This window comes from Triticum urartu, chromosome 4 (genome assembly GCF_003073215.2).
Source record: "Triticum urartu cultivar G1812 chromosome 4, Tu2.1, whole genome shotgun sequence".
In the NCBI taxonomy this organism is placed as follows: Eukaryota; Viridiplantae; Streptophyta; class Magnoliopsida; order Poales; family Poaceae; genus Triticum; species Triticum urartu.
In genome coordinates, this window is record NC_053025.1 from 452,501,801 (window position 1) to 452,527,658 (window position 25,858).

Genomic DNA, 25,858 nt, shown 5'->3' on the forward strand with positions numbered 1-25,858 from the left:
AGTTATTGGTCTATAGTTTCATTCTAAGGCTATTTGCTTATTGAATCATCATTCAAACATTGATCGTGCTACCTAGTCCAGATTCCTGGGTGCACCCTTCTATCATTGTTCAGTTGTGTATGTTTCCCTCGAGCATACATCATCATATCATTTGATCCGACAAATGATATTTCCTTGTTCACCTAATTGTGGAAATCCATCCTTTGGAAATCTCGATGATTTGTTGCTGTGCCTATCAGCCACCTCCTCATCCTCTCCTTGGCTTACTGATGAACTCTTGTTCCAGAGCTCACTTCCATAGATCATTTCTGAGAATCTCGCAATGTCATCTCGTCAAATTGTATTGCACCTTTTCTTCTCAGGCATCCTGACTCTGAGGTATCCTGACACCAATCAAATCTGAATCTCGGTCAGATATGATGGTTGGAACATATTTCCAAGAGTTATAACGTTGGTCTTTGTATGACCCGATAAGGTGGTGTCATACCTAGCCCACCTGGCCGGAGGCCCTATTGTTATAGTTCTTCCTTTTAGCAATATTGGCCATTCTTCCATGAGGAAATTGTAAGACTTATTCTATAAGTTGTTCCTGATGGATCCTTTTTGTTTCCAAAGTCTGATCTTCACCTGTTGACCATGTCAATGCTATCTCGAGGCATGTCTATGGTCCTCCGATTTTCAACAGGAACATTTGAGGCCCAATGCTAAATGTTTCCTGCTCAATTATCCAAACACCGCTGTATGGGTAATGTCATGAAATTTCTCTCCCCTTACCTAAAGGTTTTTTTTTCTGGTTTCTATCATGTCATGGATATCATGCTCTGCTCGTCCTTGGGAAAGATATACCCGTGGAATATGTGTTTAAACACATTTCCCTTCCCATTGTTCTGTTTAAACCTGATAATCACATTTTCCTTTCCATTGTCTTGTTAAGCTTTCTTGTAATCTGACTTGACTGAGCAGTGATAATTCCCTGCTTAGTAAGCACCTCGTTGTACAATTCTGTCAGCAAAACCCTGTACGATTGTTGATGACATTTCGGTAGCCACCGATGGACGAGAACTTTGCCTATTGGTCCGCCTCATTTCACGAGCAAGAAAATGGTTCTCTTCGTCCCTCGCCCTTGGTACCAACGTTGTTGCCGACATAGCTGACATGGTACTCCCTGACATGCCTTGCTATCATGACCGTGCAAGATGTCACTACTCCTATTAAAAAGAAAAGAACCACATGGTGGGCCCATAACCCACAGTTCCACAGGATCGAAACCTGACACTCCTGTACACCACCTGTTCCCAAGGTTGTTCCTCGCGCTTGAATTCGTATGTAATTCACGGACCACCTGTCTAGTGACCTATTCTGGCATGTGGCGCAATACCTATTCTCGTTGCCCTGAAACCCTTTCACCTTCTGATTAGGCATCGAACGATTGCCTATCCGTTTGAAACTTCTCATGGTACCTTCTTACTTTGCTCCTGATATCTTCTTAAGTTTCAATTCGAGAGTTACTTTTCGCCACCTTCCCTGATGTTACCGACCAGATAGTCAACCTTGTCAAGGTCCGTTTTCTCCCGAAATACCCCCTTATTCTGTCGTAAGTACGATGGAGATCCTGAAGAAAGGATGCCGACTTCATCTTGATGACCTGAAGCAGAAAAATGAAGACATCAATATAATGGATCGACCACTTCGAGAAGAGCAACTAAGACCGAGAACACTTGCTAGTATTTCGTAACCAGAACCCCCCCTTTCGCCTCCTAAATCTCGGGACGAGATTTCTTGTAGTGGAGGAGAATTGTAACGCCCGGATAGTTAAGCTACAGTAACTCCAGACTAATGGTGCCAGGTCATCAAGATTAACTAAGCCAAATTGCCACTTGATAAAATCAAAGCCAAATTCAAAATTTAAAATAAAGTCAAAATAATATTTCTTCAAACTGATAAGTAAAAATGTTCGATGGGTGGCAAATATTCACTAAGTAATGAATATGTTGGAACCAACCACATTTGGTTTCCCAAATTGCCCCTGGAATTCATTTAGTGGAATAACAAGATTAAATAAAAGCATTTTTATTCAACTATAAATTTGAACATTTCCAATTGGCCTCGAACTTTTTGTGCGACCTTATAATGTTGACTAGGAATTATGTGCAAAGTTTCATAGTGAACAAAAGGCATATGGCAGCTGAAATAAATAGAAAACAGTAGCAAAAAAAGAAGAAAAAAAGGGGGGAAGAGCAAACCCCCTCCCCCATTGGGCTTCGGCCTCGCTGGCCTCTGGGCCACTAGGCCGGCCCCCCCCCCCCCCCCTAACCCCCCCCCCCCCGAAACCCTAAATTCCCACACCCCCACTCGCTCGATCCCCACGTCGCCCGCTCCTCCTCGATCTGAATCGGGATCGCCCCGATCCCGCCCTGCCCGCGACCTCGACGACGGCGCCCGTCGCCGGTGCCGCCCTGCTACCGTCGCCTCGCCTCCCTCCGCAAGCCTCCCCCTTTCCCCTCCTCCGCGCCCCCGATTGGATCGGGGGGATCGAACCGCCGCCGCCACACGGAACGCCACTGCCGCGGCCTTCCTCGCCGGACCACCTCAACGGCCTGCCTCCTCGTCGCCCGATCGTCGCCGTCGACCACCCCGAGCCCCGCTGCCCGGACCCTACGCTCACCATGAGCATGAGCCTCCCCCTCTCCTTCCCTCTCCCGCATGCCGCGCCCAGGTGCGCCCCCATGCTAGCGCCGATCCACCGCACGATGGCCGCGCCCGGCTACGCCCCACACTGCCTCCGCCTCACCCCCATGGCCGCTGTGCCCTGCCTCGCGTGACCCGCTGCTGCGCCGTTCGCCTTGCCCCGCTCCTACACCCCCTGCACCGGCGACGCCGCCATGTCCGCGGCCAGCTCCGACCGCCCCACTCTCCTCCTCTCGCGCGAGGCCTTGCCGCGCTGAACGCCCGTCACCGCCCTCCCGTGGCGCCGCCCTCCGTTCCCTTGGCCGGCGTCGTGGGCACCGGCGGCCACGCCGGCGGCCTCGCCACGCTCGTGGCTGGTCCCCCTGCCTGTCGATCTGGGCGCTCGCCCAGTCGGGCGCCGACGCCCAGCGCCCGCACCCGCGGCAACCGCACGCCCGTTAGCCCCCAGGGCCCTATGACAAAGGGGGCCCGCCCCCAAAACGTTAAAAAAAGTATATAAAAATAAATAAAACAATAATAAAAATAAAAATAAATTTAATTAATTAATTAACTAAATTAATTAAGTTAATTAACCTTAATTAATTAATCTAATTAACCTGTTAGCTTAATTAAACAGTAATTAGTTTAAATAAACCCTAATTAACCTAACAGAGTATGACAGGTGGGTCCCACTGGACCCACGCGTCAGTTTGACCCAGTCAACCCCTGTTGACTGCTGATGTCAGCATGACATCATGCTGATGTCATAAATCCATTTTTGAATTAATTAAATAATTAATTAAATTTCAGAAATTAATAAAATCTTTAGAAAATCATATCTTTTAATCCGTAACTCGGATTAAATTATTTTCAACATGAAAGTTGCTCAGAACGATGAGATGAATCCGGATACGCAGCCCGTTCGACTGCCACGCGTCCCTAGCATAGTGAACCTGCAACATTTCACCTCCGGTTCACCTGTCCAAAAACACAGAACACCGGGGATACTTTCCCGGATGTTTCCCCCCTTCACCGGTATCACCTCATACCGCGTTAGAACACGTCTAGCTCTGCTTGTTGTCCTGTTATGCACTTGCTTGCTATGTATTTACTGTTTCTTCCCCCTCTTCTCTCCGGTAGACCCAGTGACGATGCTGATGCCCCTGTGGTCGACTACGTCACCGACGACCCCTCCTTCTTGTCTGAGCAACCAGGCAAGCCCCCCCTTTGATCACCAGATATCGCCTACTCTTCTCTATACTGCTTGCATTAGAGTAGTGTAGCATGTTACTGCTTTCCGTTATTCCTATCCTGATGCATAGCATGTCCTTGCTACTACTGTCGTTACCATTACCTGCTATCCTACTGCTTAGTATAGGATGCTAGTGTTCCATTAGTGGCCCTACACTCTTGTCCGTCTACCATGCTATACTACTGGGCCGTGATCACTTCGGGAGGTGATCACCGACATATACTATATACTTGCACTGTTACATTACCGGTGATACTGTTTGGAGATGGGGGCTGAAGGGGCAGGTGGCTCCATCCCGGTAGAGGTGGGCCTGGGTTCCCGACGGCCCCCGACTGTTACTTTGTGGCGGAGCGACAGGGGCAGGTTGAGACCACCTAGGAGAGAGGTGGGCCTGGCCCTGGTCGGCGTTCGCAGATACTTAACACGTTTAACGAGATCTTGGTATTTGATCTGAGTCTGGCTACTGGCCTATACGCACTAACCATCTACACGGGGACAGTTATGGGCACTCGACGTCGTGGTATCAGCCGAAGCCTTCGTGACGTCAGCGACTAAGCGGCGCGCGCCGGATTGGACTAGAACGCCTACTAGGCTAGGTCTGCTTCCGGCCGCGTTCGCAACGTGCAGGTGTGCAAAGGGCGATGGGCCCAGACCCCTGCGCCATAGGATTTAGACCGGCGTGCTGACCTCTCTGTTGTGCCTAGGTAGGGCTGCGACGTGTTGATCTTCTGAGGCCGGGCATGACCCAGGAAAGTGTGTCCGGCCAAATGGGATCGAGCGTGTTGGGTTATGTGGTGCACCCTTGTAGGGAAGTTAATCTATTCTAATAGCCGTGATCTTCGGTAACAGGACGACTTGGAGTTGTACCTTGACCTTATGACAACTAGAACCGGATACTTAATAAAACACACCCTACCAAGTGCCAAATACAACCGGTGGTCGCTCTCTCACAGGGCGACGAGGGGAGGATCATCGGTTAGGATTATGCTATGCGATGATACTTGGAGGACTTCAGTCTACTCTCTTCTACATGCTGCAAGACGGAGGCTGCCAGAAGCGTAGTCTTCGACAGGATTAGCTATCCCCCTCTTATTCTGGCATTCTGCAGTTCAGTCCACTGATATGGCCCTTTACACATATACCCATGCATATGTAGTGTAGCTCCTTGCTTGCGAGTACTTTGGATGAGTACTCACGGTTGCTTTCTCCCTCTTTTCCCCTATCCCTTCTACCTGGTTGTCGCAACCAGATGTTGGAGCCCAGGAGCCAGACACCACCTTCGATGACGACTCCTACTACACCGGAGGTGCCTACTACTACATGCTGCCCGCTGACGACGACCAGGAGTAGTTTAGGAGGATCCCAGGCAGGAGGCCTGCGCCTCTTTTGATCTGTATCCTAGTTTGTGCTAGCCTTCTTAAGGCAAACTTGTTTAACTTATGTCTGTACTCAGATATTTTTGCTTCCGCTGACTCGTCTATGATCGAGCTCTTGTATTCGAGCCCTCGAGGCCCCTGGCTTGTAATATGATGCTTGTATGACTTATTTATGTTTTAGAGTTGTGTTGTGATATCTTCCCGTGAGTCCCTGATCTTGATCGTACACATTTGCGTGAATGATTAGTGTACGGTCAAATCAGGGGCGTCACAGCTAGAAACTTGTATTTACAAGAAAGTGAGTGGGAGCACTACAATATTTCTGATAAGTATATGTGGATGACATATTGTTGATCTGAAATAATGTAGAATTTCTGGAAAGCATAAACGGTTGTTTGAAGAGTGATTTTCAAAGGAAGACCTGGATAAAGTTGCTTACATATTGGGCATCAAGATCTATAGAAATAGATCAAGACGCCTGATGATACTTTCAAAGAACGCACACCTTGACATGTTTTTGAAGGAGTTCAAAATAGACCAGTCAAAGAAGGGGTTCTTACCTGAGTTGTAAGGTGTGAAGTTGAGTAAGACTCAAAGCTTGACCACGGCATAAGAAAGAGAAAGGACGAAGGTCATCCCCTATGCTTTTGTCATAGGCTATATACGGTATGCCATGCTGAGGTACCGCACCTGATGTGTGCCTTGCCACATGTCTGGCAGGAGGGTACAAAGGTGATCTAGGAGTAGATCACCAGATAGCGGTCAAAATTATCCTTAGAGGAATAAGGAAATGTTTCTCGGTTATGGAGGTGATAAAGAGTTCGACGTAAAGAGTTACGTTGATGCAAGCTTAACACCTATCCGGATAGCTCTGAGTAGAGATACCGGATACATACAATGGAGCAACAATTTGGAATAGCTCCAAGTGGAACGTGGCAGCAGCATCTACGATATAAAGTTTTGCGAAATACATAGGGATCTGAATATGGCAAGACCCGTTGACCACAACCTCTCTCACAAGCATAACATGATCAAACCCAGAACTCTTTGAGTGTTTATCACATAGTGATGTGAACTAGATCATTGAGTCTAGTAGACTCTTGGATGTTGGTCACATGGCGATGTGACTTGTGAGTGTTAATCACATGGCGATGTGAACTAGATTATTGACTCTAGTGCAAGTGGGAGACTGTTGGAAATATGCCCTATAGGAAATTATAAATTGGTTATTATTATATTTCCTTATTCATGATAATCGTTTATTATCCATGCTAGAATTGTATTGAAAGGAAACTCAGATACATGTGTGGATACATAGACAACACCATGTCCCTAGTAAGCCTCTAGTTGACTAGCTCGTTGATTAATAGATGGTTACGTTTCCTGACCATGGACATTGGATGTCGTTGATAACGGGATCACATCGTTAGGAGAATGATGTGATGGACAAGACCCAATCCTAAGCCTAGCACAAAGATCGTGTAGTTCGTATGCTAAAGCTTTTCTAATGTCAAGTATCATTTCCTTAGACCATGAGATTGTGCAACTCCCGGATACCGTAGGAATGCTTTGGGTGTACCAAACGTCACAACGTAACTGGGTGGCTATAAAGGTTCACTACAGGTATCTCCGAAAGTGTCTGTTGGGTTAGCACGAATCGAGACTGGGATTTGTCACTCCGTGTAAACGGAGAGGTATCTCTGGGCCCACTCGATAGGACATCATCATAATGTGCACAATGTGACCAAGGAGCTGATCACGGGATGATGTGTTACAGAACGAGTAAAGAGACTTGCCGGTAACGAGATTGAACAAGGTATCGGGATACCGACGATCGAATCTCGGGCAAGTATCGTACCGCTAGACAAAGGGAATTGTATACGGGATTGATTGAATCCTTGAAATCGTGGTTCATCTGATGAGATCATCGTCGAACATGTGGGAGCCAACATGGGTATCCAGATCCCGCCATTGGTTATTGGCCGGAGAGTTGCCTCGGTCATGTCTGCATGGTTCCCGAACCCGTAGGGTCTACACACTTAAGGTTCGATGACGCTAGGGTTATAGGGAATAGATATACGTGGTTACCGAATGTTGTTCGGAGTCCCGGATGAGATCCCGGACGTCACGAGGAGTTCCAGAATGGTCCGGAGGTAAAGATTTATATATGGGAAGTCCTGTTTTGGTCACCGAAAAAGTTTCGGGTGCTATCGGTAACGTACCGGGACCACCGGGAGGGTCCCGGGGGTCCACCAGGTGGGGCTACCTGCCCCAAAAGGCTGCGTGGGCCAAGTGTGAGAGGGGACCAGCCCCAGGTGGGCTGGTGCGCCCCCCACCAGGGCCCAAGGCAAAGAGAGAAGGGAAAAGGGGGAAACCCTAGGCTCAGATGGGCCTAAGGCCCACCTAGTGGTGCGCCCCCCTCTCTCCCCCCTTGGCCGCCCCCCTAGATGGGATCTAGGGCTGGCCGCCACCCCTAGGGGTGGAAACCTAGGTGGGGGCGCAGCCCCTCCCCTCCCCCTATATATACTTGAGGTATGGGGCTGCCCAACACGTGTGATTTGCTCTCCCTGTTGGCGCAGCCCTACCTCTCTCCCTCCTCGTCTCTTGCGGTGCTTGGCGAAGCCCTGCTAGAGTACCACGCTCCTCCACCACCACCACTCCACCGTGCTGCTGCTGGATGGAGTCTTCCCCAACCTCTCCTTCTCCCCTTGCTGGATCAAGGCGTAGGAGACGTCACCGGGCTGTACGTGTGTTGAACACGGAGGTGCCGTCCGTTCGGCACTAGGATCATCGGTGATTTGGATCACGACGAGTACGACTCCATCAACCCCGTTCACTTGAACGCTTCCGCTTAGCGATCTACAAGGGTATGTAGATGCACTCTCCTTCCCCTCGTTGCTAGATTACTCCATAGATTGATCTTGGTGATGCGTAGAAAATTTTGAATTTCTGCTACGTTCCCCAACAAGGACATCAAAGGTATGAGAAGTTTCCTTGGTCACGCCGGATTTTACAGGAGGTTCATTAAGGACTTCTCAAAAATTTCCCGGTCTCTGACTAATTTATTGCAAAAAGATATACCATTTGTCTTTGATGATGATTGTGTAGAAGCATTTGAAATACTTAAGAAAGCATTAGTCTCTGCACCTGTTGTTCAGCCACCTGATTGGAATTTACCCTTTGAAATTATGTGTGATGCTAGTGATTATGCTGTAGGTGCTGCTCTAGGGCAAAGAGTTGATAAGAAATTAAATGTTATTCATTATGCTAGTAAGACTCTAGACAATGCTCAAAGAAATTATGCTACTACTGAAAAAGATCTTTTAGCAGTTGTATTTGCTTGTGATAAGTTCAGACCTTATATTGTTGATTCTAAAGTAACTATTCACACTGATCATGCTGCTATTAAATACCTTATGGAAAAGAAAGATGCTAAACCTAGACTTATTAGATGGGTTCTCTTGCTACAAGAATTTGATTTGCATATTATTGATAGAAAGGGAGCTGAGAACCCCGTTGCAGACAACTTGTCTAGATTAGAGAATGTTCTTGATGACCCACTACCTATCAATGGTAGCTTTCCTGATGAACAATTAAATGTTATAAGTACTTCTCGTAGTACTCCATGGTATGCTGATTATGCTAATTATATTGTTGCTAAGTTTATACCACCTAGCCTCACATACCAGCAAAAGAAAAAGTTTTTCTATGATTTAAGACATTACTTTTGGGATGAACCACATATTTATAAAGGAGTAGATGGTGTTATTAGACATTGTGTACCTGAGCATGAACAGGAATAGATCCTACGCAAGTGTCATTCCGAGGCTTATGGAGGACACCACGCTGGAGATAGAACTGCACATAAGGTATTGCAATCTGGTTTTTATTGGCCTACTCTCTTCAAGGATGCCCGTAAGTTTGTCTTGTCTTGTGATGAATGTCAAAGAATTGGTAATATTAGTAGACGTCAAGAAATGCCTATGAATTATTCTCTTGTTATTGAACCATTTGATGTTTGGGGCTTTGATTATATGGGACCTTTTCCTGCTTCTAATGGATACACACAATTTTAGTTGTTGTTGATTACGTTACTAAGTGGTAGAAGCTATTCCAACTAGTAGTGCTGATCATAACACTTCTATTAAAATTCTTAAAGAAGTTATTTTTCCGAGGTTTGGAGTCCCTAGATATTTAATGACTGATGGTGGTTCACACTTTATTCATGGTGCTTTCCGTAAAATGCTTGCTGAGTATGATGTTAATCATAGAATTGCATCTCCTTATCACCCTCAGTCTAGTGGTCAAGTAGAGTTGAGCAATAAAGAGCTCAAATTAATTTTGCAAAAGACTGTTAATAGGTCTAGAAAGAATTGGTCCAAAAAACTTGATGATGCATTATGGGCTTATAGAACTGCATACAAAAATCCTATGGGTATGTCTCCGTATAAAATGGTTTATGGAAAAGCATGTCACTTACCTCTCAAACTAGAACATAAGGCGTATTGGGCTATTAAAGAGCTCAACTATGATTTTAAACTTGCCGGTGAGAAGAGGTTATTTGATATTAGCTCACTTGATGAATGGAGAACCCAAGCTTATGAAAATGCCAAGTTGTTTAAAGAAAAAGTTAAAAGATGGCATGACAAAAGGATACAAAAGCGTGAGTTTAATGTAGGTGATTATGTATTGCTATACAACTCTCGTTTAAGATTTTTTTGCAGGAAAACTTCTCTCTAAATGGGAAGGCCCCTATGTTATCGAAGAGGTCTATCGTTCCGGTGCCATAAAAATCAACAACTTTGAGGGCACAAATCCGAAGGTGGTAAACGGTCAAAGAATCAAACATTATATCTCAGGTAATCCCATAAATGTTGAAACCAATATTATTGAAACCGTAACCCAGGAGGAATACATAAGGGACACTTTCCGGAACGTTTTAGACTCAAAAAAGGAATAGGTATGTGGTACGGTAAGCAAACCGACTCCAAAACAATTTTTAAGGCAATATTTCTCTGTTTTGGAATATTTAGAAAAATAGAAAAATAAGTAGCAGCCCGGGAAGGACACGAGGGTCCCACGAGGGTGGTGGGCGCGCCCTACCCCTCTGGGCGCGCCCCCTACCTCGTGAGCACCTTGTGTGCCTTCCGGACTCTGTTTTCTTGCACGATACGTATTTTGGTCGGTAAAAATTCATTATATATTCTTCCGAAGGTTTTGACTCCCGTATCACGCAAATCTCCTCTGTTTTTGTTTTCGAGCTGTTGCTGCTGCAGATTAGAGCAAGATGTCTTCTCAAGAGTCAATCAGGGAGAGCCGGGTATCTAATCCGGAACCGGAACCAAGGGCAAACAGCGACGCTGACCACTTTGGACCAGCAACGGAGGAAGAGATGGAGGCTGACTTGATGAGAGTAGATGCCATGGAGGATCAAGAAGTCACCTCTCGCCTCCGAGCTGGGTTCACGATGGGGGAACTACAGAGCTTAGCTATTCCAAATTCGGTTATCCCTTCTAATGTTAGATTTCTTTCTTATGAAAATATGAAGAGGAGTGTCACTTGTTCTCCCGCAGCTATGCAACACCCTTGGGTGCAAGGAGCTTTAGCTGTCACAGGAAAGCTTCGTAAGGAAATAATGGACCTCAAGCAGCAAGTCAATAAGCTCGAGGAGGAGAACCGCATCCTAAGGGGAATAATTGCCAAGAATATTACACCAACAACAAAGAAGGAGATATGATCACATGGGTATGGGCACTCCCCTTGGCAACTGCCAAGCTTGGGGGAGGTGCCCGGGTATCGTATCACCATCACAACTCCTATCTTTACCGTTTTTTTCTTAGTTCGATCCTATTAATAGTATCTTGATCTAGTAGAATAAAGTTTATGGCATGATCTAGTTTTGAGTTTTGCTTTATGATCTCTCTTTGTAATCGAGTCCGTGAGCTATATATAATAAAGATTAGTGTTGAGTCAAGGGATTGATTATTTTGCCATGATCTTGGGTGAATAAAAGAAAAGATAAAAAGAATAAAAAGAAACAAAAAGTTCATATTGATCTTATTGAGAGTAATGACTTCACATAAAAAGAGTATGATGATTAAAAGTTGTTGGGAGTTGGCAGACATAGCTTTGGTCATTGTTGCAATTAATAGGAAGTAATAAGGAAAGAGAGGTTTTCACATATAGATATATTATCATTGACATCTTTTATGATTGGGAGCACTCATTAAAATATGACATGCTAAAGGATTGATGTTGGACAAGGAAGACAACGTAATGAGTTATGTCTTTCTTATATCTGAGATAAAGTATGTTGTCATGGATCCTCTAACTTGTTGAGCTTGCCTTTCCCCCTCATGCTAGCCAAATTCTCAGCACCAAGTAGAAATACTACTTGTGCTTCCAAATACCCTTAAACCAGTTTTGCCATGAGAGTCCACCATATCTACATATGGATTGAGTAAGATCCTTCAAGTAAGTTGTCATCGGTGCAAAGCAATAAAAATTGCTCTAAATATGTATGATTGATTGGTGTGGGAGAAATAAGCTTTATACGATATTGTGATGTGGAAGTAATAAAAGTGACAGACTGCATAATAAAGGTTCATATCACAAGGGGCAATATAAAGTGACGTTCTTTCGCATTGAGATTTTGTGCATCCAACCATAAAAGCGCATGGCAACCTCTGCTTTCCTCTGCGAAGGGCCTATCTTTTATTATTATCTTCTACCTTATGCAAGAGTCATGGTGATCTTCACCTTTTCCTTTTCATTTTATCCTTTGGCAAGCTCAGCATGTTGGAAACAACATGATATATATATCTAATTGGATGTAGGGGAGCATGAACCATTATTGTTGACATTACCCTTGAGGTAAAAGGTTGTCGGGCAAAACCATAAGCCCCTATCTTTCTCTATGTCCGATTAAAACTCCGTAACTACAAGTATTGCATGAGTGTTAGCAATTATGGAGGACTAAATGATAGTTGAGTATGTGGACTTGCTTTTTAGCTCTGACATAGACTCTTTCCGATGTTATGATAAATTGCAATTGCTTCAATGACTGAGATTATAGTATGTCGGAGTCCAATAAGGTTTATGATTTATACTTTTGCACTGTGAATAGATCATCACTTGAACATAAGTAATCATATGACAAAATCTATATATGTTGTTGTTATGAGATTAATCATGATGCCTTCATGTCCGTATTTTATTTTTATCGACGCCTCTACCTCTAAACATGAGGACATATCTATTGTTATCGGCTTTTCGCTTGAGGACAAGCGAGGTCTAAGCTTGGGGGAGTTGATACGTCCATTTTGCATCATGCTTTTATATCGATATTTATTGCATTATGGACTGTTATTTCACTTTATGTCACAATACTTATGGCTATTCTTTCTTATTTTACAAGGTTTACATAAGGAGGGAGAATGCCGGCAGCTAGAATTATGGGCTGGAGAAGGAGCAAATATTAGAGACCTATTCTGCGCAACTCCAAAAGTCCTGAAACTCCACGGAACATCTTAAAATAAATAAAGAAAAATCCTCGCCAAAGATGAAGGCCAGGGGGCCCACACCCTGCTCACGAGGGTGGGGGGCGCCCCCCCCCTAGGGCGCGCCCCCCTACCTCGTGGGCCCCCTGGTGGCTCTCCGACGTCCATCTTCTGCTATATGAAGTCTTTCGATGAGAAAAAAATCAGAAGGAACTTTTCGGGACGAGACTCTGCCGCCACAAGGCGGAACCAATCTAGAGCTCCGGCAGAGCTGTTCTGCTGGGGATACTTCCCTCCGGGAGGGGGAAATCATCACCATCGTCATCAGCAACGCTCCTCTCATCAGGAGAGGGCAATCTCCATCAACATCTTCACCAGCACCATCTCATCTCCAAACCCTAGTTCATCTCTTGTATCCAATTCTTGTCTCAAAGTTCGGGATTGGTGCTAGTAGGTTGCTAGTAGTGTTGATTACTTCTTGTAGTTGATGCTAGTTGGTTTATTTGGTGGAAGATCATATGTTCAGATCCTATATGCATATTATTACCCCTCTGATTATGAACATGAATATGCTTTGTGAGTAATTACGTTTGTTCCTGAGGACAAGGGAGAAGTCTTGCTATTAGTAGTCATGTGAATTTGGTATTCGTTTGATATTTTGATAAGATGTATGTTGTCTAGCCTCTAGTGGTGTTATGTGAACATCGACTACATAACACTTCACCATTATTTGGGCCTAGAGGAAGGCACTGGGAAGTAATAAGTAGATGATGGGTTGCTAGAGTGACAGAAGCTTAAACCCTAGTTTATGCGTTGCTTCATAAGGGGCTGATTTGGATCCATATGTTTCATGCTATGGTTAGGTTTACCTTAATAATTTTGTTGTAGTTGCGGATGCTTACAATAGAGGTTAATCATAAGTGGGATGCTTGTTCAAGTAAGAACAGCATCCAAGCACCAGTCCACCCACATATCAAATTATCAAAGTATCGAACGTGAATCATATGAACGTGATGAAAACTAGCTTGACGATATTCCCATGTGTCCTCGGGAGCGCTTTTCCTATTATAAGAGTTTGTTCCGGCTTGTCCTTTGCTACAAAAAGGATTGGGCCACCTTGCTGCACTTTATTTACTTTTGTTACTTGTGCTCGTTACAATTTATCTTATCACAAAACTATCTGTTACCACTTATTTCAGTACTTGCAGAGAATACCTTGCTGAAAACCGCTTATCATTTCCTTCTGCTCCTTGTTGGGTTCGACACTCTTACTTATCGAAAGGACTACGATAGATCCCCTATACTTGTGGGTCATCAATCTCCTAGATAGATCTTGCGTGAGCGTAGGATTTTTTTTTGAAATTGCATGCTACGTTCCCCAACAAATCCTTGGAGTTGTAGTCGTACTTGATGAAGTAGAACTTGATGTAGCCTTGGGAACCCCCTTGAATAAAGCCTTCAGAGCTTCTTCAAGTGCATCAATCTCCTCTTGAAGCTTGTCCTTGCCTTTTTGCTTGTGGTCTTGTGATGGAAGATCATCTTGAGCTTGTGTTCCTTTGAAGGAAGTAGGATCATACTTCTCTTGTTGAGGAACAAACTTCGTCTTGGGGTATTGATCTTCTTCCCACTCAACTCCATTGGCATTGAACTTTCGTTCAAAACCAACACCTTGATTCTTCCGGTGCCTTTCTTGCTTGCGTACAATTTCCTCAAATTGCTTACTTCCGGCAAGGCTCTTGTAAACACCTTTCCCTATAATTCCCTTCAATAAGCTATTTTCTTGCTCAAGTGTAACTTGGCTAAGAGAATCATTAGTGGAATCAACAGAACTACTAGAAGCAACAATATTTGATTTAGCATGATTATTGTTACTACTAGAAGAAGAATCTTTCTTACTCTTGTTGCTAGATTTTACTTGTGGCATGTAAGTAGACAAGAGTAAACGCTTGAGTAAGAAGAACTTTTCTTATGAAGATCATCATTGATTGCTTTTAAGAACATGTGCTCTTGCTCTAGGTTGAGCTTTTCAAAGCGTAGCTTCTCATGAGTCTTTAAAAGTTCTCGATGGTCTTCTAAGGTAGTTTCATGAGCTAACTTAAGAGTGTTTGGTTCTTTAGTTAGACGCTCAATCACCTTCTTATCATCGTCATTCATTTTATCTTGATTAGCATGATTAATAGCAAGTTCATCATAGTTTTCATCACTAGAGTTGTAAACAAGTAAATCATCATCACCTAGCAAATCATCTTCATCACTATTGAAATCAACATACTCGGGGTGTGATACCTTTGGGCCTTTAGCCATGAAGCATCTTCCAAATCCTTCATTTGGTGAGTCAAATATGTCATAGCAGTTGGTCGACACAAGTGCTAGACCGGCAACACCTTCATCTTGAGTATATTCGGAGTCAGAGTGATAACTTCGCTCGGACTGGTGGTCGGAGTCAGAGCCGGATACCCATTCACCAACATGAGCTTGATGTCTTCATTTTGTGTAGCTCCATGATGACTTGTCCTTCCTCTCCGAATCCTTGCTTCTATGAGAGGTTCTTCGTCCATAACGATCATCTCTACTCCTTCTCTCACTTGGAGGTGATTCTTCTCTTCTACTTCTCCTTTTAGGTGAGTCTTCTCTTCTTTTGTAGGGAGTCGTACACTCATTGGAGTAGTGTCTGGGTCTTCCACAATTGTAGCAATTACGCTCACGACTAGAAGATCTTTCGTCATTGTAGGACCTTGACTTGGAACTTCTTTCTTTGCTTCTACTCTTGTAGAACTTGTTGAAGTTCTTCACCATTAGGCTCAATTCCTCATTCAATACTTGTTTCTCACTAGATGATGTAGGAGCATCACATGAGGCTTTGTAAGCACCACTAGACTTTTTATGAAGCTCTTCTTTATCCTTGAGTGACATCTCATGAGCAACAATTCTACCAATAACTTCTGTTGGCTTGAGATCTTTGTAATTGGGCATCATTTGGATTAATGTGCCCACGGTGTCATATTTTCCATCCAAGGCTCTTAGGATCTTCTTGATGATGAATATGTCGGCCATCTCTTCACTTCCTAAGCTGGCAATCTCATTTGTGATGAGAGCAAGCCTAGAGTACATTTCAGTGACACCTTCACCATCCTTCAGTTTGAACTTGTGAAGTTGACTTTGAAGCACATCCAATTTGGATTCCTTGACGGAGTCGGTACCCTCGCGCATATCAATCAAAGTATCCCAAATTTCCTTTGCATTCTCAAGATGGCTAATTTTGTTGAATTCTTCGGGGCACAATCCGTTGAAGAGGATATCGCAAGCTATAGCATTGTATTGCAACATCTTCAATTCTTCTGCGGTAGCTTCACAATTTGGTTCTCTCCCATCAAAGAATTCACCTTGCAAGCCAATACACACAATAGCCTAAACGGCGGGGTTATGTCCAAGAATGTGCATTTTCATCTTATGCTTCCAACTAGCAAAATTAGTACCATCAAAGTAAGGACCTCTACTATGGTAATTTTCCTCGCTAGACGCCATACTCTCGTAGGTTGTGAAACCAAGGCCATGATCACCAAAGCTATGGAAATCAAGGCAAATGGAGACCAAATCTCTGATACCACTTGACCAAATAAAAATCTAGCCTTTTCCCAATTTTAAGTCTTGGCAGATTTTAGAAATTTATCACAAGTCAAGAAATCAACCTACACATGCAATTCTAAGAGTATAGCAGGGGAATGTAAATCATTGCATATGAAGGTAAAGGGGAGGAGTTTAGAGGGAGCAAACGCAATGTAGACACATACATTTTTGGCGTGGTTCCGATAGGTGGTGCTATCGTACATCCATGTTGATGGAGACTTCAACCCACGAAGGGTAACGGTTGCGCGAGTCCATGGAGGGCTCCACCCACGAAGGGCCCACGAAGAAGCAACCTTGTCTATCCCACCATGGCCATCGCCCACGAAGGACTTGCCTCACTTCGGTAGATCTTCACGAAGTAGGCGATCTCCTTGCCCTTACAAACTCCTTGGTTCAACTCCACAATCTTGACGAAGGCTCTCAAGTGACACCTAACCAATCTAGGAGACACCACTCTCCAAAAGGTAATACATGGTGTGTTGTTGATGAACTCCTTGCTCTTGTGCTTCAAATGATAGTCTCCCCAACACTCAACTCTCTCACACAGATTTGGATATGGTGGAAAGATGATTTGAGTGGAAAGCATCTTGGGAGGGCTAGAGATCAAGATTCTTGTGGTTGGATTAGATTGTCTTGGTCTCAACACATGAGTACGTGGTTCTCTCTCAGAAAATGAGTGGTGGAAGTGTAGGCATGTTCTAATTGCTCTCTCCACAAACGATATATAGCCTCCACACAAAATCTAACTGTTACACAGAATTTACCAAACTCGGTGGGACCGAATAGTGAAACTCGGTCAGACCGATTCAGTTCAAAATGTGAACGTTAGGCTTTTTGGTGGGATCGACATGATCAACTCGGTGGGACCGATTGTGTTAGGGTTAGGGCATAACATAATGTTGGTGAGACCGATCACATGAACTCGGTGAGACGATTTCAGTAATAGGCAACCAAAGAGTTGGTCAGGCAAACTCGGTGGGACTGATCGCTCATTTTGATGAGACCGAAAGGTTACAAAAAGGAAACAAAGAGTTTGCATTGCGAACTTGGTGGGACCGATCGCTCATCTCGGTTAGACCGAAACGGTACGAAGGGAAACTGAGAGTTTGCAATCCCATCTCGGTGAGACTGAGATCCCTATCGGTGAGACCAAACTGATTAGGGTTTTGGGCTATGGCTATGTCAAGTGAACTCGGTGGCGCCGGATAGACCAAATCAGTGGGGCCGAGTTTAACTTTTGGTTTGGGACATATGTGGATATGAGAAAGTGGTTGAGGGCTTTTGGAGCATATCACTAGGCATTTTGAGCAAGCAAGCCATTAAGCAACACCTCATCCCCTTTTAATAGTATTGGCTTTCCTATGGACTCAATGTGATCTTGGATCACTAAAATGAAAATGTAGAGTCTTGAGCTTTTGCCAATATGTGTCCTTAGCATTTTGAGGGGTCCACATCTCTAGTCCATGCCATGCCAATCATTGAACTTTCTGAAAATATTATCTTGAATTGATATTAGTTCAATGAGCTATATGTTTTTCATAATTACCAAAACCACCCATGGATTAGTTGCACTTTCACATCCCCTCTTTCGTATTCACCTATCAGTAACTTTACATGAGGCTATATTTTTATTCACCACATGAGATATGTGTTTTGCTTGGAGCATCTTGTATGATTTGAGTCTTTGCTTTTTAGTTTGCCACAATCATCCTTGTTGTACACACCTTTTGAGAGAGACACGCATGAATCATAATTTATTAGAATACTCTATGTGCTTCACTTATATCTTTTGAGCTGGGCAATTTTGCTCTAGTGCTTCACTTATATCTTTTAGAGCACGGCGGTGGTTTTATTTTATAGAAATTCATGAACTCTCGTACTTCACTTATACTATTTTGAGAGTATTTAAAAACAGCATGGTAATTTGCTTTGGTTATAAAATTAGTCCTAATATGATAGGCATCCAAGAGGGATATAATAAAAACTTTTATATAAAGTGCATTGAATACTATGAGAAGTTTGATTCCTTATGATTGTTTTCAGATATGAAGATGGTGATATTAAAGTCATGCTAGTGAGTAGTTGTGAATTTGATAAATACTTGTGTTAAAGTTTGTGAGTCTCGTAGCATGCACGTATGGTGAACCGTTATGTGATGAAGTCGGAGCATGATTTAGTTATTGATTGTCTTCCTTATGAGTGGCGGTCGGGGATGAGCAATGGTCTTTTCCTACCAATCTATCCCCCTAGGAGCATGCGCGTAGTACTTTGTTTTGATGACTAATAGATTTTTTGCAATAAGTATGTGAGTTCTTTATGACTAATGTTGAGTCCATGGATTATACGCACTCTCATCTTTCCGCCATTGCCATCCTCTCTAGTACCCCGCAACTTTCGTCGGTACCATAAACACACCATATATCTTCCTCAAAACAGCCACCATACCTACCTATTATGGAATTTCCATAGCCATTAATTCCGAGATATATTGCCATGCAACTTTCCACCGTTCCATTTATATGATACGCATCATCATTGTCATATTGATTTGCATGATCATGTAGTTGGCATCGTATTTGTGGCAAAGCCACCGTTCATAATTCTTTCATACATGTCACTCTTGATTCATTGCACATCTCGGTACACCGCCGGAGGCATTCACATAGAGTCATATTTTGTTCTAAGTATTGAGTTGTAAGTAAAGAAAAGTGTCATGACCTTCATTATTAGAGCATTGTCCCATGTGAGGAAAGGATGATGGAGACTATGATTCCCCCACAAGTCGGGATGAGACTCCGGACGAAAAATAAATAAATAAAAGAGGCCAAAAAATGAGAGAAGGCCCAAATAAAAAAATGAGAGAATAGAGAGAAGGGGCAATGTTGCTATCCTTTTACCACACTTGTGCTTCAAAGTAGCACCATGATCTTCATGATGGAGAGTCTCCTATGATATCACTTTCTTATACTAGTGGGAATTTTCATTATAGAACTTGGCTTGTATATTCAATGATGGGCTTCCTCAAATTGCCCTAGGTCTTCATGAGAAAGCAAGTTGGATGCACACCCACTTAGTTTATCTTTGAGCTTTCATAAACTTATAGCTCTAGTGCATCCGTTGCATGGCAATCCCTACTCACTCACATTGATATCTATTAATGGGCATCTCCATAGCCCGTTGATATGCCTAGTTGATGACCCACAAGTGTAGGGGATCTATCGTAGCCTTTTCGATAAGTAAGAGTGTTGAACCCAACGAGGAGCAGAAGGAAATGATAAGCAGTTTTCAGCAAGGTATTCTCTGCAAGCACTGAAATTATCGGCAACAGATAGTTTTGTGATAAGGTAATTTGTAATGGGTAACAAGTAATAAATGTAAATAAGGTGCAGCAAGATAGCCCAATCCTTTTTGTAGCAAAGGAAAAGCCTGGACAAACTCTTATATAAAGGAAAGCGCTCCCAAGGACACATGGGAATTATCGTCAAGCTAGTTTTCATCTCGCTCATATGATTCGCATTCGGTACTTTGGTAATTTGATATGTGGGTGGACCGGTGCTTGGGTACTGTCCTTCATTGGACAAACATCCCACTTATGATTAACCCCTATTGCAAGCTCTGCAACTACAACAGAAGTATTAAGGTAAACCTAACCATAGCATGAAACATATGGATCCAAATCAGCCCCTTAAGAAGCAACGCATAAACTAGGGTTTAAACTTCTGTCACTCTAGCAACCCATCATCTACTTATTACTTCCCAATGCCTTCTTCTAGGACCAAACAATGGTGAAGTGTCATGTAGTCGACGTTCACATGACACCACTAGAGGAAAGACAACATACATCTCATCAAAATATCGAATGAATACCAAATTCACATGACTACTTATAGCAAGACTTCTCCCATGTCCTCAGGAACAAACATAACTACTCACAAATCATATTCATGTTCATAATCAGAGGGGTATTAATATGCATAAAGGATCTGAACATATGATCTTCCACCAAGTAAACCAACTAGCATCAACTACAAAGAGTAATCAACACTACTAGCAACCCACAGGTACCAATCTGAGGCTTTGGGACAAAGATTGGATACAAGAGATGAACTAGGGTTTGAGATGAGATGGTGCTGGTGAAGATGTTGATGGAGATTGAACCCCTCCCAATGAGAGGATCGTTGGTGATGACGATGGTGATGATTCCCCCTCCCGGAGGGAAGTTTCCCCGGCAGAACAGCTCCGCCGGAGCCCTAGATTGGTTCCGCCTCATGGCGGCGGAGTTTCTTCCCGAAAGCTTGCTTATGATTTTTTTCCTCGACGAAAGACTCCATATTGCCAAAGATGGGCATCAGAGGGCTGCCAGGGGGCCCACGAGGTAGGGAGCGTGCCCAGGGCGTAGGGTGCGCCCCCCACCCTAGTGGACGGTGGGTGGCCCCCCTTTGGTACTTCTTTCGCCCAATATTTTTTATATATTCTAAAACATGCTCCCGTGAAGTTTCGGGACTTTTGGAGCTGTGCAAAATAGGTCTCTAATATTTGCTCCTTTTCCAGCCCAGAATTCCAGCTGTCGGCATTCCCCCTCTTCATGTAAACCTTGTAAAATAAGAGAGAATAGGTATAAGTATTGTACATAATGTGTAATAACAGCCCATAATGCAATAAATATCGATATAAAAGCATGATGCAAAATGGACGTATCAACTCCCCCAAGCTTAGACCTCGCTTGTCCTCAAGCGAAAACCGAAATGGAAAAATATGTCCACATGTTTAGAGATAGAGATGTCGATAAAAATAAAATACGGACATGAGGGCATCATGATCATTCTTAGAACAACAACATATATATATATATTCATATGATCTCTTATGCTAAATTAATAATTCAATCACAATTTCAAGTATGAATCAGAAACTTCATTGAGAACCAACAAACTATAATCTCAGTCATTGAGGCAGTTGCAATTTATCATAACATCAGAAAGAGTCAATAAGAGCTTTTCAGCAAGTCCACATACTCAACTATCATCTAGTATTTCACAATTGCTAACACTCACACGATATTTATGGTTATGAAGTTTTAATCGGACACAGAGAAAGGTAGGGGCTTATAGTTTTGCCTCCCAACCTTTTACCTCAAGGGTAATGTCAACAATAATAGTTCATGAAAACTCACATCCAATCAGCTATATATATAAAGATCTTTCCAACACATTGTGCTTGCCAAAGGATAAAATGTAAAAAGGAAAGGTGAAGATCACCATGACTCTTATATGAAGTATGGGACAAGAATAAAAGATAGGCCCTTCACAGAGGGAAGCAGAGGTTGTCATGTGCTTTTATGGTTGGATGCACGAAGTCTTAATGCAAAAGAACATGACTTTATATTGCCACTTGTGATATGGACCTTTATTATGCAGTCCGTCGCTTTCATTTCTTCCACATCACAAGATCGTATAAAGCTTATTTTCTCCGCACTAATAAATTATAAATATTTAAGGAGCAATTTTTATTGATTGCAACGGTGAAAACTTACTTGAAGGATCTTACTCAATCCATAGGTAGATCTGGTGGACTCTCATGGCAAAACTGGGTTTAAGGATATTTGCAAGCACAAGTAGTATCTCTACTTGGTGCAAAGAAATTGGCTAGCATGTGAGGGGAAGGCAATCTCAACATGTTGGATGATCCATGATAATATAATTTATCTCAGATGTAAGAAAACATAACCTACCGATGGCCTCTTGGAACCCCCACTAGTAGAAAAAGGGCCTTCAGTCCCGGTTCATAAGGGCCTTTAGTCCCGGTTCTGGAACCGGGACTAAAGGGTCGGTACTAATGCCTATCCCTTTAGTCCCGGTTCAATCCAGAACCGGGACTAAAGGGCGCGGCCACGTGGAGCTCCACCTTTAGTCCCGGTTAGTAACACCAACCGGGACTAAAGGAAATTTTATGATTTTTTTTTGAAAAAAAAAATTTGAAATTTTTTTTGAATTTTTTTTATTTTCAAATTTCTGAATTATTTTAACCTCTAGTCCGTAATCACCACCCCTCATCACTTCTCAATTTATCCTCTAATCACCCCTCATCATTCCAAATCATCTAACTTCCTCAACGGTCACCCATCCTCCCACTCCCCCAGCCTGAGCACGCTTAACTTTCGGGTTCTATTCTCCCTCGCTCCATGTCTGCACTTGTTGTTTTCCTGACAATATTAAGATGTCAATCCTATTAACCTTCAGGAATTTTGCTTGAGCATGAAGTGACACATTTCATAGTTTTATTTTGAAACTATTGTTTTAAAAAACAATAATTATTTAGTAACACTAATATTTCTTGAATAATTAGTTTGACCATTGTTTGACCACAGTTTGACCAGATTTGACCAAAATTGAAATAACAGAAATAATTATTTAGTAACAGTAATATTCTAGAATAATTAGTTTGACCATTGTTTGACCACAGTTTGCCCACTGTTTGAATTTTTTTTGATTTTTTTCACTCTAGATCTTAAAAGCCCCGTAACTTTTTTCTATTAGGTTTTTGAGGATTTTGAAAATGTTTAACGGGGTTCCCCCAGTTAAATTCGGATGTAACTTTTTGAGTAGATGATTTTTCATATAAAAAACTTTTTCATCCAAGTTAGTATGCAAAAGTTATGCCCATTTTTACAAATTTACAAATTTCAGAGAGATTTTGCAAATAAAGTCAAAATTCACATTTGCAAATTTTCCCAACAACTAGACCACATATCACATGGGAAACTTATTTTCTTTTATTTTTTTGACATTTCCATCATTTTCTTTTATTTTTTTAAACTGAAAAGGCGATCCACGGGGTGGGGGGTAGAGTTTGAAAATGGGACCTTTAGTACCGGTTCGTGGCACGAACCGGGACTAAAGGTCTCAACCCCATTAGTCCCGGTTCGTGCCTCAAACCGGGAGTAAAGGTCTAATCTTTAGTCCCGGTTTGAGGCACGAACCGGGACCAATGGTTGTGGGCCAGGAGCGAGGCCCATTGGTCCCGGTTCATGCCACCAACCGGGACCAAAAGGTCCAGATGAACCGGGACCAATGGCCCATGTGGCCCGGCCGGCCCCCTGGGCTCACGAACTGGGACCAATGCCCCCATTGGTCCCGGTTCTGGACTGAACCGGGACTAATGGGCTGACCCGGCCTGGACCAAAGCCTTGTTTTCTACTAGTGCCCTTCTGGCACTTCAATGCATTCTGAAGCCTTTACGAAACCCGAATACCTGCATCCCATATATTAATCTTTACCTCCGGACCATTCCGGAGCTCCTCGTCATGTCCGTTATCTCATCCAAGATTCCAAACAACATTCGGTCACCAACTCACATAACTCATATAATGTTATATCGCCAACGAACGTTAAGCGTGCGGACCCTACGGGTTCGAGACTGATGTAGACATGACTGAGACACCTCTCTGGTCAATAACCAATAGCGGGATCTGGATGCCCATATTGGTTCCTACATATTCTACGAAGATCTTTATCGGTCGAACCTTTATGACAACATACGTAGTTCCCTTCATCTGTCGGTATGTTACTTACTCGAGATTCGATCGTCGGTATCTCCATACCTATTTCAATCTCGTCACTGGCAAGTCTCTTTACTCATTCCGTAATACATCATCTAGTAACTAACTCCTTAGTCACTTTTCTTGCAAACTTCTTGTGATGTTGTATTACCGAGAGGGCCCAGAGATACATCTTCGATATACGGAGTGAGAAATCCCAATCTCGGTCCACGCCAACTCAACAGACACCTTCGGAGATACCTGTAGAGCATCTTTATGATCACTCAGTTATGTTGTGACATTTGATAGCGCATAAGGTATTCCTCCAGTATCCGGGAGTTGCATGATCTCATGGTCGAAGGAACATGTATTTGACATTAAGAAAGCAGTTGCAATAAACTGAACGATCATATGCTAAGCTAACGGATGGGTCTTGTCCATCACACCATTCTCCTAATGATGTGATCCCGTTATCAACTGACAACTCATGTCCATGGTTAGGAAACCTTAACCATCTTTGATCAACGAGCTAGTCTAGTAGAGGCTCACTAGGGACACGGTATTTGTTTATGTATCCACACATGTATTTAAGTTTCTGGTCGATACAATTCTAGCATGAATAATAAACCTTTATCGTGAATAAGGAAATATAATAATAACAACTTTATTATTGCCTCTAGGGTATATTTCCATCAGGTGGTGGACGGCTTCATGGCCGAGGCTAAGGGCCTACTCTTCACCGACGTGCGCATCACGCTGGCCGGCATCGGCGGGGTGCTCATGGGCTGTGATAGCGCCCTCAGGAGGCTCGTCGGCAAGCTGCATGGCAGGAAAGACACATCGGTCGCCGAGAAGGTGCAGTCTGGTGCATTAACAGGGGAGAAGATGGAGTGAGCCAGACCAGATACTCAGATTGGCTAGTAGTACGTGGCTTGTTGCAGCTTTGCCCAGAGAATTGCTGAAGGAATTAACTTCAATAATTATGATATCAGCACCAGATTGATCGATGTATGTGTTCGTGTCATGCTGTTGCAGGATTTGCATACAGTGAAAGCTTGGTATATAAATTACTTATTTCAGATGTACTATGACATATGCATTATTTCAGTATGGTAAATCCCCTTTTGTGTCTTAGTTCTGTTGAAAGTTATCATATACAATGCCTTTTCAATCAAAGATAGTTCTCACGATCTTATGTTATCAAATTTTTGTGCAATCTAGATTATCTACTTCTGACAAGCTCGAAAGGATAAATTCATCTATTTTTTCGCAGTTTCCTCTTTTATATTTACCTTTCAGAAATTAACCAACAATTAAAGATGAAAGTACTATAGCATTGTCTGGTCAAAATAAAAATATCTTCTACATGTTGTACTTATGTTTCATGATTTAAACTGACTGTCCTGATAACAGGTGATGTGAAATCGTTTTAGAAAATTGGCATCCAATATGGGTTGGGATTTTTCTAATATTGGATTGACATGCCATGCAAGACTTGATTTTTGGGGCATCTAATGTTATCTTCTCTTCTTTGTGTGTATGCTCATCACGGGTTGTTTAAGCTAACTTATATGGTAACCTTTCTTAGATAGATCATTTGACCTTTGCCTATCATACGTTTTATTTCAGCAGAAATATTCCATATGTTTTATTTCTTTCCATCATTGCATGGGAAATGTTTCAAATGCTCACCCGGAGCTATTTATGAAGTTTATCTGTTAAGAAATAAGGTCGGTTATTTATCGTATTTTATGTTAAGGAATATGATTTTTTGTCACCAGCCTATGTATGAAGAAGATTCCACAAATTGTCACACTAATATTTCTTTCAATAGAAGAACTTTTTGTCCATTTGTTACATAGCAGATGGGATCATTCACCAGCAGACTCAAGCGGAAGCA

At 42.9% G+C, this 25,858-nt stretch overlaps 1 pseudogene; it reads left to right on the forward strand.

Moving 5' to 3' along the window:
• The window catches only part of LOC125554795, an 85,418-nt pseudogene extending 60,566 nt beyond the window's left edge, over window positions 1–24,852 (forward strand).
• The last annotated feature ends 1,006 nt before the right edge of the window (window positions 24,853–25,858 follow it).